The sequence below is a fragment of the Bacillus rossius genome (genome assembly GCF_032445375.1).
Source record: "Bacillus rossius redtenbacheri isolate Brsri chromosome 9 unlocalized genomic scaffold, Brsri_v3 Brsri_v3_scf9_2, whole genome shotgun sequence".
Taxonomy (NCBI): domain Eukaryota; kingdom Metazoa; phylum Arthropoda; class Insecta; order Phasmatodea; family Bacillidae; genus Bacillus; species Bacillus rossius.
The window spans coordinates 5,738,027-5,753,964 of record NW_026962013.1 but is presented as its reverse complement, the minus strand read 5'-3'; positions in this window follow the sequence as shown (position 1 = coordinate 5,753,964).

Genomic DNA, 15,938 nt, shown 5'->3' with positions numbered 1-15,938 from the left:
GACCTTTTTTTTCCCCCACCATTGAAAGTGGTATTTTGTTACTTCTTGATGAAAATTAGCTCACTTTCTAAGTTCAAAATAAGTGGAAAATTACTGTCTACATCTAATTTCGAAAACACTTTATCATTCACCTAAGTCACTGTTGAACTTATTCACTCTTTTAGAGGGTTAAATATTATTTTCGAAAATAATAATAGTGCCTAACACATATGAAATAAAATTAAATTTCTTACAATACTTTTTCAGTATTGTATTATTTTAAAGAATAACCAATAAATTAAACACGTGGTATGTAAAGACTAAAATAAAAAAAATATATTAAAATTATTCACAAAAATTAAAAACTTTAGTATAAAAACATTTACCACGAAACAAAATATAGATTGCAAATATTTAGATAATATTTTTCAGTGTTTCTTTGAGAATGTTTTGGCTTCCGAACAGTGTCTGCTGACAACAGACGGCTAACACATGACATTGTACCTGACAATTATTTTATATATATTTTTTTGGACATACGTCATTGCTAGTTACATTATATGTCATAAGAAACCTCAATAACGGACCAAAATAAAGATGAATACACATAGAAAATAAGCCAAAATCATCCGATGCCAAAAGTTAAAAACATAGACTGCGCAGAAAATTTCGTGGAAGTAATATTATTCAATATGAAAGATATTCCACTGAATTTTTAAAACTGACTAAAAAGTACGAAAAGTAGCCCCATACCGTCCACGCACACACTTTTATTTTTTCAGTTCAAAAAGGTTAAGGAGGGGCGTATAGGACCACCAATGTTCCTCTCCCCCTGGTCATAAATATAATCAAATATATACATGTATAGATATATTCTGTACTCGTGTCCCTGGTCAGTAAATATTTTATCAACCCCATTATCTCGCCTTCACCCCCGACAAAAGCGAGACTCTGACATAACAATTGGGGGGGGGGGGGGAGAGTTTATCTGCCTTGCGGTTGTCGATACCTGCTGGTGATGACGGAGGGGTTGGTACGGGGGCAGGGGGTGGTTTACGGGGGGTGGAGAGGTGTAGCGATACGCCCTATCTCGCCGCTGGAGATAATGCGCGCAACGGCGCACCGATGGTATGTCCGTGTTCTCTCCGTAGTATTCCATATCCATAGCGGCGCGCTGATGAAGATTCATTGTCCACACACTGAAATACGGAGATTCGAAGTTCCGCGTCTGCATGATAAAAAAAAATAAAAAATGCTATCTTCAGTTAGCTAATAATTCTCCGTTATCAGCAGAATGTCGTCACTGCAGCATTCACTTCTTGACTCCATCCAAAATTGTCGTCTTAATTTTCGTGTTACTGTTTTATCAAAACAAACAAGCTTTCTTTTTTAATTGGCTTCCAGTGAGTTGTTTTTTTTTTAATTTTTTTTAGCGGTTTAAAGTTGTGCACTCTAGTTTATAATCCTGCCATCTGTGAAAATTTCCCCGACATACATGGAATAAAAGATAATTGCATTATACAGTTCATGGGGCAGCCTTTTAAGTTGATGGGGCAACATTTTCAGTTGATGGGGCAGCCTTTGAAGTTGATGGACAACCTTCGACTTTGATGGTGAAACCATTGAAAATTTCGAACGTTATAGAAAATTCCTCAGTGCGACTTCATTATACGTACAAAATTTATTAATTATGCTGCTTTGATTTGCTCTAACCATTTCAGTAATCTCGGACGGTTTAAACGGCTGCTATTTAGAAACAGAAGCTGCAGTCAAGTGGAGGAAGTTCTGTTGAAACGCGTCAGTGAAACGCGATGTTGAATATTATACGGGGCTGGATGCGTCGCTTCTTCAACCGCCACGTTTTGCGAAGTGGCTGTCTTGGATCCCGGTAAAGGAGGAGGGGGGGGGATATGTTAATGAACTCCCTGGCGCTGCGACGTCTTGCAAAAGAGGGAAGAAAAGAAGACGGTTCGCGAAAATCCACAATTTTGGTCGGTGCTCTGGGAAGGAAGCGGAAAAAAGGGATTAGGAAGGGAGGAATAATTTTGTGTCTGCAGACGTAGCAAAGACGCCACCAAGGTCCGTTTATTCAGTTCCTCGCGACGTCAAGGGGGTTGGGAGATGGAGAGATTCACTACGTCTCGTACTGCCTCGGGAGCGGAGTTCACCCAGCGGGCGGCGCTACGAGCTACGCCGCGTCGCTGCTACGAGTCGCAATGGTCGGCTACTGCCGGTATATCGCAGCCTGACGTCGTGTCTAGAGGACGGGTTAGGTTTGCTGGAAGAAGGAATGTTAGTAAAAGGGAAAGAAAACAATCCACCCTCGTGGATTCAACAGCTTTAATGTTGCAGCAACGTCTTGTACACAAATTTTTTATTTTAATTTTAAAATTCTACTCCGTCAGAAACATTTAATAAAATTTTTGAGTCATCAGTACATTTATATCTGTATTTAATTATTCTATACATACGCACAACCAAAACTATAGGTATAATAACAAATGACATTATTGTACATTTACAGTGTGGTTTATGAGTCCAACGAAGGAAAATTTTCGATGATAAATGATGAACAAATTCTTCATTTTCAATTCTCTCCTCTCGTTGAAGCGGGCTCCTGGCTGACTGCTCCAAATCTGTCCCCACTGTCCCTACATTGTCCCTGCATTGTCCCTGCATTGTCCCTGCATTGTCCCTGCATTGTACCTGCATTGTGTCCGTCTGTCGGTGACTCCGCGGTCAGTGAGACGCACAACCCAAGTATTAAAAGAAAAAAAAATATTTGAACGAGTCTTTTAGTACTCGCCATGGATGTGTAACGTCTAACCTCAGGTAACGAGTAAATTCATATACTTGTAATACGAAACTCGGATACGAAATTTAATGCAGAATTCTTTAAAATACCTAATGCCGAGCGTGATAAATACTCAAGTAAATTGTGTTTTCAACTACATTTCTTGAAGCGAATCACACGTAGTTCCCGCACACGCCGCTAGAATTCGCTGCCGGAGAAGCTACATCGACTATTGAATAATTTGATTAGAATACCGAGATTTTAAACTATAAAATGAAACGGCTCCGATAAAAGCGAAAAAGACTTAAAAAAAAAAATACTAAACCTCAGTTTTGGACCTGATTTTCGAGAAGGAATTTCAATAAAATACTGCAAAAACCATTATTCTTAAAATCCGTTAAACAGTTAATTCTATAAAGTTTCTCTTTGGCTTTTTGAACTTTGGTTTGCGCTAACCGCAACAGATGGCAGCACCATGGTTACATTTTTTTCGTTCCATGCGACATCCGTTCCATTTAAGAAATTACTCCTACCAAATTGAATATACAGAGAGCTAAGATGTTACACATATAAAATAATAATAATAATAAATGTATTTTTCAACTGCGAAATCATCGCTTCTGATGTCCCTAAACACTAAATTTTTTCTGAGTTTTGCGAAGGCGAAAATTGCCTTTAAAAAATAACAACTAAATTACAACATCAAAGCCAAAATTAGCCAAAAAAAGGCGAATTGGCGACGAGACCTGGAATAGACATATTAATCCCGAAATATGTGGGACTTGAGACCTTTGAAATGTATTCAGGAAAATATTATTCGTGATTTTCAATCGAAGGTTTATCTTTTATATTTTTATGTTTAGTGGACAGTTTTACTGTTAAGTATTAGCTGTTTTTAGTCTTGTGAAAAGTGTTATTTTTTTTAATAATAGCCATAGAAATAATTTTTTCATTTAATGTTTTAACTTGCTGGGCAAACGCTTACAAGACGCTAGGCCAAAGGAAGTGTAATTTAGGATTTTGAAATTACGTACCAAGAAAGAGATCCTAAAAATAACTTTAAACGGCTTCGGGGTCGCAGGAGCCCTCGGTGTTAAAATTAATTTTGAAGGACTTTGCTCGTAAGAGTTTTTAAGAGCTCTTTGATCCCGGTGGGAATATTGTTTTCGCGAGCAGACCCGAACTGCCAGGGAATAATTAGAAAACGTATTATTATTTTATTAAACGCTATCCGTTCAGATCTTTTATCCCAGACATTATCAAGAGTTTATTCCTTGTAGGTTTGGAAATATTTTTCCTATGAATCACACAACTCAATACGATTTCTAACTTGAAATTACGTAGTTCGAATAAAGTCGTTTTGTCCTAGCACTTGAAAACATTTTTATATGCAACGACTGAATTTTCTGCCATCAAATAACACGTGGCGGGGAATGCAGCGTTAGATGTTGATAGCGTGGCAAAGAAATTTGTGTTATTTACAAAGAAATATATACTTTGCTTGGGATGTCATAATAACTGTATTTTATTTTTATCACCATAAAAAATGTGTGAGGGTATCTTTTTGTCGCGCAATTTGTAAAAACACGTACCATTTGTGTACTTTTACGCGAGGAAGCGACCTGCCATGAAGCTGGATACGAGGAGGCGACCTCCGAGGAAGAGAGATACGAAGAAGAGAGATACGAAGAAGAGAGATACGAGGAGGCGACCTGCGAGGAAGAGAGGTACGAGGAGGTGACCTGCGAGAAAGAGAGTTACGAGGAGGTGACCTGCGAGGAAGAGAGATACGAGGAGGTGACCTGCGAGGAAGAGAGTTACGAAGAAGAGAGATACGAAGAAGAGAGATACGAGGAGGCTACCTGCGAGGAAGAGAGATACGAGGAGGCGATCTGCGAGGAAGAGAGTTACGAAGAAGAGAGATACGAAGAAGAGAGATACGAGGTGACCTGCGAGGAAGAGAGATACGAAGAAGAGAGATACGAGGAGGCGACCTGCGAGGAAGAGAGATACGAGGAGGTGACCTGCGAGGAAGAGAGATACGAGGAGGCGACCTGCGAGGAAGAGAGATACGAAGAAGAGAGATACGAAGAAGAGAGATACGAGGAGGCGACCTGCGAGGAAGAGAGATACGAGGAGGTGACCTGCGAGGAAGAGAGATACGAGGAGGCGACCTGCGAGGAAGAGAGATACGAGGAGGTGACCTGCGAGGAAGAGAGATACGAGGAGGCAACCTGCGAGGAAGAGAGATACGAAGAAGAGAGATACGAAGAAGAGAGATACGAAGAAGAGAGATACGAAGAAGAGAGATACGAGGAGGCGACCTGCGAGGAAGAGAGTTACAAGGTGACCTGCGAGGAAGAGAGATACGAGGAGGTGACCTGCGAGGAAGAGAGATACGAGGAGGCGACCTGCGAGGAAGAGAGATACGAAGAAGAGAGATACGAAGAAGAGAGATACGAAGAAGAGAGATACGAGGAAGAGACCTGCGAGGAAGCTTCCTGCGAGGAGGCGACCTGCGAGGAGGCGACCTGCGAGGAGGAGACCTGCGAGGAGGCGACCTGCGAGGAGGCGACCTGCGAGGAGGCGACCTGCGAGGAGGCGACCTGCGAGGAGGCGACCTGCGAGGAGGCGACCTAAGAGGAGGAGACCTGCGAGGAGGAGACCTGCGAGGAGGCGACCTGCGAGGAGGCGACCTGCGAGGAGGCGACATGCGAGGAAGCTTCCTGCGAGGAGGCGACCTGCGAGGAGGCGACCTGCGAGGAGGCGACCTGCGAGGAGGCGACCTGCGAGGAGGCGACCTGCGAGGAGGCGACCAGCGAGGAGGCGACCTGCGAGGAGGCGACCTGCGAGGAGGCGACCTGCGAGGAAGCTTCCTGCGAAAAGACGACCTGCGAGGAGGCGACCTGCGAGGAGGCGACCTGCGAGGAGGCGACCTGCGAGGAAGCTTCCTGCGAAAAGACGACCTGCGAGGAGGCGACCTGCGAGGAGGCGACCTGCGAGGAGGAGACCTGCGAGGAGGCGACCTGCGAGGAGGCGACCTGCGAGGAGGCGACCTGCGAGGAGGCGACCTGCGAGGAGGCGACCTGCGAGGAGGCGACCTGCGAGGAGGCGACCTGCGAGGAGGCGACCTGCGAGGAGGCGACCTGCGAGGAGGCGACCTGCGAGGAAGCTTCCTGCGAAAAGACGACCTGCGAGGAGGCGACCTGCGAGGAGGCGACCTGCGAGGAAGCGACCTGCGAAGAGGCGACCTGCGAGGAGGCGACCTGCGAGGAGGCGACCTGCGAGGAGGCGACCTGCGAGGAGGCGACCTGCGAGGAGGCGACCTGCGAGGAGGCGACCTGCGAGGAGGCGACCTGCGAGGAGGCGACCTGCGAGGAGGCGACCTGCGAGGAGGCGACCTGCGAGGAGGCGACCTGCGAGGAGGCGACCTGCGAGGAGGCGACCTGCGAGGAGGCGACCTGCGAGGAGGCGACCTGCGAGGAGGCGACCTGCGAGGAGGCGACCTGCGTGGAGGCGACCTGCGAGGAGGCGACCTGCGAGTAGGCGACCTGCGAGGAGGCGACCTGCGAGGAGGCGACCTGCGAGGAGGCGACCTGCGAGGAGGCGACCTGCGAGGAGGCGACCTGCGAGGAGGCGACCTGCGAGGAGGCGACCTGCGAGGAGGCGACCTGCGAGGAGGAGACCTGCGAGGAGGCGACCTGCGAGGAGGCGACCTGCGAGGAGGCGACCTGCGAGGAGGCGATATGCGAGGAGGCGACCTGCGAGGAGGCGACCTGCGAGGAGGCGACCTGCGAGGAGGCGACCTGCGAGGAGGCGACCTGCGAGGAAGCTTCCTGCGAAAAGACGACCTGCGAGGAGGCGACCTGCGAGGAGGCGACCTGCGAGGAGGCGACCTGCGAGGAGGCGACCTGCGAGGAGGCGACCTGCGAGGAGGCGACCTGCGAGGAAGCTTCCTGCGAAAAGACGACCTGCGAGGAGGCGACCTGCGAGGAGGCGACCGGCGAGGAAGCTTCCTGCGAAAAGACGACCTGCGAGGAGGCGACCTGCGAGGAGGCGACCTGCGAGGAGGCGACCTGCGAGGAGGCGACCTGCGAGGAGGCGACCTGCGAGGAAGATTCCTGCGAAAAGACGACCTGCGAGGAGGCGACCTGCGAGGAGGCGACCTGCGAGGAGGCGACCTGCGAGGAGGCGACCTGCGAGGAGGCGACCTGCGAGGAGGCGACCTGCGAGGAGGCGACCTGCGAGGAAGCTTCCTGCGAAAAGACGACCTGCGAGGAGGCGACCTGCGAGGAGGCGACCTGCGAGGAGGCGACCTGCGAGGAGGCGACCTGCGAGGAGGCAACCTGCGAGGAGGCGACCTGCGAGGAGGCGACCTGCGAGGAGGCGACCTGCGAGGAGGCGACCTGCGAGGAGGCGACCTGCAAGGAGGCGACCTGCGAGGAGGCGACCTGCGAGGAGGCGACCTGCGAGGAGGCGACCTGCGAGGAGGCGACCTGCGAGGAGGCGACCTGCGAGGAGGCGACCTGCGAGGAAGCTTCCTGCTAAAAGACGACCTGCGAGGAGGCGACCTGCGAGGAGGCGACCTGCGAGGAAGCTTCCTGCGAAAAGACGACCTGCGAGGAGGCGACCTGCGAGGAGGCGACCTGCGAGGAGGCGACCTGCGAGGAAGCTTCCTGCGAAAAGACGACCTGCGAGGAGGCGACCTGCGAGGAGGCGATATGCGAGGAGGCGACCTGCGAAAAGACGACCTGCGAGGAGGCGACCTGCGAGGAGGCGACCTGCGAGGAGGAGACCTGCGAGGAGGCGACCTGCGAGGAGGCGACCTGCGAGGAGGCGACCTGCGAGGAGGCGACCTGCGAGGAGGCGACCTGCGAGGAAGCGACCTGCGAGGAGGCGACCTGCGAGGAGGCGACCTGCGAGGAGGCGACCTGCGAGGAGGCGACCTGCGAGGAAGCTTCCTGCGAAAAGACGACCTGCGAGGAGGCGACCTGCGAGGAGGCGACCTGCGAAGAGGCGACCTGCGAGGAGGCGACCTGCGAGGAGGCGACCTGCGAGGAGGCGACCTGCGAGGAGGCGACCTGCGAGGAGGCGACCTGCGAGGAGGCGACCTGCGAGGAGGCGACCTGCGAGGAGGCGACCTGCGAGGAGGCGACCTGCGAGGAGGCGACCTGCGAGGAGGCGACCTGCGAGGAGGCGACCTGCGAGGAGGCGACCTGCGAGGAGGCGACCTGCGAGGAGGCGACCTGCGAGGAGGCGACCTGCGAGGAGGCGACCTGCGAGGAGGCGACCTGCGTGGAGGCGACCTGCGAGGAGGCGACCTGCGAGGAGGCGACCTGCGAGGAGGCGACCTGCGAGGAGGCGACCTGCGAGGAGGCGACCTGCGAGGAGGCGACCTGCGAGGAGGCGACCTGCGAGGAGGCGACCTGCGAGGAGGCGACCTGCGAGGTTGAGACCTGCGAGGAGGCGACCTGCGAGGAGGCGACCTGCGAGGAGGCGACCTGCGAGGAGGCGATATGCGAGGAGGCGACCTGCGAGGAGGCGACCTGCGAGGAGGCGACCTGCGAGGAGGCGACCTGCGAGGAGGCGACCTGCGAGGAAGCTTCCTGCGAAAAGACGACCTGCGAGGAGGCGACCTGCGAGGAGGCGACCTGCGAGGAGGCGACCTGCGAGGAGGCGACCTGCGAGGAGGCGACCTGCGAGGAGGCGACCTGCGAGGAAGCTTCCTGCGAAAAGACGACCTGCGAGGAGGCGACCTGCGAGGAGGCGACCGGCGAGGAAGCTTCCTGCGAAAAGACGACCTGCGAGGAGGCGACCTGCGAGGAGGCGACCTGCGAGGAGGCGACCTGCGAGGAGGCGACCTGCGAGGAGGCGACCTGCGAGGAGGCGACCTGCGAGGAGGCGACCTGCGAGGAAGATTCCTGCGAAAAGACGACCTGCGAGGAGGCGACCTGCGAGGAGGCGACCTGCGAGGAGGCGACCTGCGAGGAGGCGACCTGCGAGGAGGCGACCTGCGAGGAGGCGACCTGCGAGGAGGCGACCTGCGAGGAAGCTTCCTGCTAAAAGACGACCTGCGAGGAGGCGACCTGCGAGGAGGCGACCTGCGAGGAAGCTTCCTGCGAAAAGACGACCTGCGAGGAGGCGACCTGCGAGGAGGCGACCTGCGAGGAGGCGACCTGCGAGGAGGCGACCTGCGAGGAGGCGACCTGCGAGGAGGCGACCTGCGAGGAGGCGACCTGCGAGGAGGCGACCTGCGAGGAGGCGACCTGCGAGGAGGCGACCTGCGAGGAGGCGACCTGCGAGGAGGCGACCTGCGAGGAGGCGACCTGCGAGGAAGCTTCCTGCGAAAAGACGACCTGCGAGGAGGCGACCTGCGAGGAGGCGACCTGCGAGGAGGCGACCTGCGAGGAGGCGACCTGCGAGGAGGCGACCTGCGAGGAGGCGACCTGCGAGGAGGCGACCTGCGAGGAGGCGACCTGCGAGGAGGCGACCTGCGAGGAGGCGACCTGCGAGGAGGCGACCTGCGAGGAGGTGACCTGCGAGGAGGCGACCTGCGAGGAGGCGACCTGCGAGGAGGCGACCTGCGAGGAGGCGACCTGCGAAAAGACGACCTGCGAGGAGGCGACCTGCGAGGAGGCGACCTGCGAGGAGGCGACCTGCAAGGAGGCGACCTGCGAGGAGGCGACCTGCGAGGAGGCGACCTGCGAGGAGGCGACCTGCGAGGAGGCGACCTGCGAGGAAGCTTCCTGCGAAAAGACGACCTGCGAGGAGGCGACCTGCGAAAAGACGACCTGCGAGGAGGCGACCTGCGAGGAGGCGACCTGCGAGGAGGCGACCTGCGAGGAGGCGACCTGCGAGGAGGCGACCTGCGAGGAGGCGACCTGCGAGGAGGCGACCTGCGAGGAGGCGACCTGCGAGGAGGCGACCTGCGAGGAGGCGACCTGCGAGGAGGCGACCTGCGAAGAGGCGACCTGCGAGGAGGCGACCTGCGAGGAGGCGACCTGCGAGGAGGCGACCTGCGAGGAGGCGACCTGCGAGGAGGCGACCTGCGAGGAGGCGACCTGCGAGGAGGCGACCTGCGAGGAGGCGACCTGCGAGGAAGCTTCCTGCGAAAAGACGACCTGCGAGGGGGCGACCTGCGAGGAGGCGACCTGCGAGGAGGCGACCTGCGAGGAGGCGACCTGCGAGGAGGCGACCTGCGAGGAGGCGACCTGCGAGGAGGCGACCTGCGAGGAGGCGACCTGCGAAGAAGCTTCCTGCGAAAAGACGACCTGCGAGGAGGCGACCTGCGAAAAGACGACCTGCGAGGAGGCGACCTGCGAGGAGGCGACCTGCGAGGAGGCGACCTGCGAGGAGGCGACCTGCGAGGAGGCGACCTGCGAGGAGGCGACCTGCGAGGAGGCGACCTGCGAGGAGGCGACCTGCGAGGAGGCGACCTGCGAGGAGGCGACCTGCGAGGAGGCGACCTGCGAGGAGGCGACCTGCGAGGAGGCGACCTGCGAGGAGGCGACCTGCGAGGAAGCTTCCTGCGAAAAGACGACCTGCGAGGAGGCGACCTGCGAGGAGGCGACCTGCGAGGAAGCTTCCTGCGAAAAGACGACCTGCGAGGAGGCGACCTGCGAGGAGGCGACCTGCGAGGAGGCGACCTGCGAGGAGGCGACCTGCGAGGAGGCGACCTGCGAGGAGGCGACCTGCGAGGAGGCGACCTGCGAGGAAGCTTCCTGCGAAAAGACGACCTGCGAGGAGGCGACCTGCGAAAAGACGACCTGCGAGGAGGCGACCTGCGAGGAGGCGACCTGCGAGGAGGCGATCTGCGAGGAGGCGACCTGCGAGGAGGCGACCTGCGAGGAGGCGACCTGCGAGGAGGCGACCTGCGAGGAGGCGACCTGCGAGGAAGCTTCCTGCGAAAAGACGACCTGCGAGGAGGCGACCTGCGAGGAGGCGACCTGCGAGGAGGCGACCGGCGAGGAGGCGACCTGCGAGGAGGCGACCTGCGAGGAGGCGACCTGCGAGGAGGCGACCTGCGAGGAGGCGACCTGCGAGGAGGCGACCTGCGAGGAAGCTTCCTGCGAAAAGACGACCTGCGAGGAGGCGACCTGCGAAAAGACGACCTGCGAGGAGGCGACCTGCGAGGAGGCGACCTGCGAGGAGGCGACCTGCGAGGAGGCGACCTGCGAGGAGGCGACCTGCGAGGAGGCGACCTGCGAGGAAGCTTCCTGCGAAAAGACGACCTGCGAGGAGGCGACCTGCGAGGAGGCGACCTGCGAGGAGGCGACCTGCGAGGAGGCGACCTGCGAGGAGGCGACCTGCGAGGAGGCGACCTGCGAGGAGGAGACCTGCGAGGAGGCGACCTGCGAGGAGGCGACCTGCGAGGAGGCGACCTGCGAGGAGGCGATATGCGAGGAGGCGACCTGCGAGGAGGCGACCTGCGAGGAGGCGACCTGCGAGGAGGCGACCTGCGAGGAGGCGACCTGCGAGGAAGCTTCCTGCGAAAAGACGACCTGCGAGGAGGCGACCTGCGAGGAGGCGACCTGCGAGGAGGCGACCTGCGAGGAGGCGACCTGCGAGGAGGCGACCTGCGAGGAGGCGACCTGCGAGGAAGCTTCCTGCGAAAAGACGACCTGCGAGGAGGCGACCTGCGAGGAGGCGACCGGCGAGGAAGCTTCCTGCGAAAAGACGACCTGCGAGGAGGCGACCTGCGAGGAGGCGACCTGCGAGGAGGCGACCTGCGAGGAGGCGACCTGCGAGGAGGCGACCTGCGAGGAGGCGACCTGCGAGGAGGCGACCTGCGAGGAAGATTCCTGCGAAAAGACGACCTGCGAGGAGGCGACCTGCGAGGAGGCGACCTGCGAGGAGGCGACCTGCGAGGAGGCGACCTGCGAGGAAGCTTCCTGCTAAAAGACGACCTGCGAGGAGGCGACCTGCGAGGAGGCGACCTGCGAGGAAGCTTCCTGCGAAAAGACGACCTGCGAGGAGGCGACCTGCGAGGAGGCGACCTGCGAGGAGGCGACCTGCGAGGAGGCGACCTGCGAGGAGGCGACCTGCGAGGAGGCGACCTGCGAGGAGGCGACCTGCGAGGAGGCGACCTGCGAGGAGGCGACCTGCGAGGAGGCGACCTGCGAGGAGGCGACCTGCGAGGAGGCGACCTGCGAGGAAGCTTCCTGCGAAAAGACGACCTGCGAGGAGGCGACCTGCGAGGAGGCGACCTGCGAGGAGGCGACCTGCGAGGAGGCGACCTGCGAGGAGGCGACCTGCGAGGAGGCGACCTGCGAGGAGGCGACCTGCGAGGAGGCGACCTGCGAGGAGGCGACCTGCGAGGAGGCGACCTGCGAGGAGGCGACCTGCGAGGAGGCGACCTGCGAGGAGGCGACCTGCGAGGAGGCGACCTGCGAGGAGGCGACCTGCGAGGAGGCGACCTGCGAGGAGGCGACCTGCGAAAAGGCGACCTGCGAGGAGGCGACCTGCGAGGAGGCGACCTGCAAGGAGGCGACCTGCGAGGAGGCGACCTGCGAGGAGGCGACCTGCGAGGAGGCGACCTGCGAGGAGGCGACCTGCGAGGAAGCTTCCTGCGAAAAGACGACCTGCGAGGAGGCGACCTGCGAAAAGACGACCTGCGAGGAGGCGACCTGCGAGGAGGCGACCTGCGAGGAGGCGACCTGCGAGGAGGCGACCTGCGAGGAGGCGACCTGCGAGGAGGCGACCTGCGAGGAGGCGACCTGCGAGGAGGCGACCTGCGAGGAGGCGACCTGCGAGGAGGCGACCTGCGAGGAGGCGACCTGCGAGGAGGCGACCTGCGAGGAGGCGACCTGCGAGGAGGCGACCTGCGAGGAGGCGACCTGCGAGGAGGCGACCTGCGAGGAGGCGACCTGCGAGGAGGCGACCTGCGAGGAAGCTTCCTGCGAAAAGACGACCTGCGAGGAGGCGACCTGCGAGGAGGCGACCTGCGAGGAGGCGACCTGCGAGGAGGCGACCTGCGAGGAGGCGACCTGCGAGGAGGCGACCTGCGAGGAGGCGACCTGCGAGGAGGCGACCTGCGAGGAAGCTTCCTGCGAAAAGACGACCTGCGAGGAGGCGACCTGCGAAAAGACGACCTGCGAGGAGGCGACCTGCGAGGAGGCGACCTGCGAGGAGGCGACCTGCGAGGAGGCGACCTGCGAGGAGGCGACCTGCGAGGAGGCGACCTGCGAGGAGGCGACCTGCGAGGAGGCGACCTGCGAGGAGGCGACCTGCGAGGAGGCGACCTGCGAGGAGGCGACCTGCGAGGAGGCGACCTGCGAGGAGGCGACCTGCGAGGAGGCGACCTGCGAGGAGGCGACCTGCGAGGAAGCTTCCTGCGAAAAGACGACCTGCGAGGAGGCGACCTGCGAGGAGGCGACCTGCGAGGAAGCTTCCTGCGAAAAGACGACCTGCGAGGAGGCGACCTGCGAGGAGGCGACCTGCGAGGAAGCTTCCTGCGAAAAGACGACCTGCGAGGAGGCGACCTGCGAGGAGGCGACCTGCGAGGAGGCGACCTGCGAGGAGGCGACCTGCGAGGAGGCGACCTGCGAGGAGGCGACCTGCGAGGAGGCGACCTGCGAGGAAGCTTCCTGCGAAAAGACGACCTGCGAGGAGGCGACCTGCGAAAAGACGACCTGCGAGGAGGCGACCTGCGAGGAGGCGACCTGCGAGGAGGCGATCTGCGAGGAGGCGACCTGCGAGGAGGCGACCTGCGAGGAGGCGACCTGCGAGGAGGCGACCTGCGAGGAGGCGACCTGCGAGGAAGCTTCCTGCGAAAAGACGACCTGCGAGGAGGCGACCTGCGAGGAGGCGACCTGCGAGGAGGCGACCTGCGAGGAGGCGACCTGCGAGGAGGCGACCTGCGAGGAGGCGACCTGCGAGGAGGCGACCTGCGAGGAGGCGACCTGCGAGGAGGCGACCTGCGAGGAAGCTTCCTGCGAAAAGACGACCTGCGAGGAGGCGACCTGCGAAAAGACGACCTGCGAGGAGGCGACCTGCGAGGAGGCGACCTGCGAGGAGGCGACCTGCGAGGAGGCGACCTGCGAGGAGGCGACCTGCGAGGAGGCGACCTGCGAGGAGGCGACCTGCGAGGAAGCTTCCTGCGAAAAGACGACCTGCGAGGAGGCGACCTGCGAGGAGGCGACCTGCGAGGAGGCGATCTGCGAGGAGGCGACCTGCGAGGAGGCGACCTGCGAGGAGGCGACCTGCGAGGAAGCTTCCTGCGAAAAGACGACCTGCGAGGAGGCGACCTGCGAGGAGGCGACCTGCGAGGAGGCGACCTGCGAGGAGGCGACCTGCGAGGAAGCTTTCTGCGAAAAGACGACCTGCGAGGAGGCGACCTGCGAAAAGACGACCTGCGAGGAGGCGACCTGCGAGGAGGCGACCTGCGAGGAGGCGACCTGCGAGGAGGCGACCTGCGAGGAGGCGACCTGCGAGGAAGCTTCCTGCGAAAAGACGACCTGCGAAAAGACGACCTGCGAGGAGGCGACCTGCGAGGAGGCGACCTGCGAGGAGGCGACCTGCGAGGAGGCGACCTGCGAGGAGGCGACCTGCGAGGAGGCGACCTGCGAGGAGGCGACCTGCGAGGAGGCGACCTGCGAGGAAGCTTCCTGCGAAAAGTCGACCTGCGAGGAGGCGACCTGCGAAAAGACGACCTGCGAGGAGGCGACCTGCGAGGAGGCGACCTGCGAGGAGGCGACCTGCGAGGAGGCGACCTGCGAGGAGGCGACCTGCGAGGAGGCGACCTGCGAGGAGGCGACCTGCGAGGAAGCTTCCTGCGAAAAGACGACCTGCGAGGAGGCGACCTGCGAGGAGGCGACCTGCGAGGAGGCGACCTGCGAGGAGGCGACCTGCGAGGAGGCGACCTGCGAGGAAGCTTCCTGCGAAAAGACGACCTGCGAGGAGGCGACCTGCGAGGAGGCGACCTGCGAGGAGGCGACCTGCGAGGAGGCGACCTGCGAGGAGGAGACCTGCGAGGAGGCGACCTGCGAGGAGGCGACCTGCGAGGAGGCGACCTGCGAGGAGGCGACCTGCGAGGAGGCGACCTGCGAGGAAGCTTCCTGCGAAAAGACGACCTGCGAAAAGACGACCTGCGAGGAGGCGACCTGCGAGGAGGCGACCTGCGAGGAGGCGACCTGCGAGGAGGCGACCTGCGAGGAGGCGACCTGCGAGGAGGCGACCTGCGAGGAGGCGACCTGCGAGGAGGCGACCTGCGAGGAAGCTTCCTGCGAAAAGACGACCTGCGAGGAGGCGACCTGCGAAAAGACGACCTGCGAGGAGGCGACCTGCGAGGAGGCGACCTGCGAGGAGGCGACCTGCGAGGAGGCGACCTGCGAGGAGGCGACCTGCGAGGAGGCGACCTGCGAGGAAGCTTCCTGCGAAAAGACGACCTGCGAGGAGGCGACCTGCGAGGAGGCGACCTGCGAGGAGGCGACCTGCGAGGAGGCGACCTGCGAGGAGGCGACCTGCGAGGAGGCGACCTGCGAGGAGGCGACCTGCGAGGAGGCGATATGCGAGGAGGCGACCTGCGAGGAGGCGACCTGCGAGGAGGCGACCTGCGAGGAGGCGACCAGCGAGGAGGCGACCTGCGAGGAGGCGACCGGCGAGGAGGCGACCTGCGAGGAGGCGACCTGCGAGGAGGCGACCTGCGAGGAGGCGACCTGCGAGGAGGCGACCTGCGAGGAGGCGACCAGCGAGGAGGCGACCTGCGAGGAGGCGACCTGCGAGGAGGCGACCTGCGAGGAGGCGACCTGCGAGGAGGCGACCTGCGAGGAGGCGACCTGCGAGGAGGCGACCTGCGAGGAGGCGACCTGCGAGGAGGCGACCTGCGAGGAGGCGACCTGCGAGGAGGCGACCTGCGAGGAGGCGACCAGCGAGGAGGCGACCTGCGAGGAGGCGACCTGCGAGGAGGCGACCTGCGAGGAGGCGACCTGCGAGGAGGCGACCTGCGAGGAGGCGACCTGCGAGGAGGAGACCTGCGAGGAGGCGACCTGCGAGGAGGCGACCTGCGAGGAGGCGACCTGCGAGGAGGCGACCTGCGAGGAGGCGACCAGCGAGGAGGCGACCTGCGAGGAGGCGACCTGCGAGGAGGCGACCTGCGAGGAGGCGACCTGCGAGGAGGCGACCTGCGAGGAGGCGACCTGCGAGGAGGCGACCTGCGAGGAGGCGA